This window comes from Myotis brandtii, unplaced genomic scaffold (assembly GCF_000412655.1).
Source record: "Myotis brandtii unplaced genomic scaffold, ASM41265v1 scaffold691, whole genome shotgun sequence".
Taxonomy (NCBI): Eukaryota; Metazoa; Chordata; class Mammalia; order Chiroptera; family Vespertilionidae; genus Myotis; species Myotis brandtii.
The window spans coordinates 498188-498673 of NW_005370704.1; positions in this window are offsets into that span (position 1 = coordinate 498188).

Sequence of the window (486 nt, forward strand, 5' to 3'; positions counted from 1 at the left end):
GTCACGGTTCGATTCCCGGTCCGGGCACGTGCCAGGTCGCAGGCTCCATCCCCAGTGGAGCGTGCAGGAGGCAGCCGACCCATGATTCCCTCTCATCATTGATGGTTCTCTGTCTCCCTCTCCCTTCCTCTCTGAAATCAATAAAAATACGTTAAAATAAGTAATGATTTAGGAATGAGTAAGGGAACAGACACCATAGGCTGAGCGATGGGGATGGAGATGGTCAAGGTCCCTGGCTGCTGGCCCCTCTCCCAGGGTTTACGGGTGCTGGGTGCCTGCTGGTGCCCGGGCCGGCTGACCTCACTGCAGGGTGGGGACAGGCCGGGAGAAGTGGTCGCAGCCTGTGCTGCCCGGAGCCACCTCCAGTGGGGCCTCCACCAGGCAGGGCTGAGCGGCCGCTGGTGTGACGGGCAGGGCCAGACCTTCGGTCCGGAGTTGCTGGACCAGTGGGAGCTGACGTGGGCCGGGGGCCCCTCTCCTGGGCCC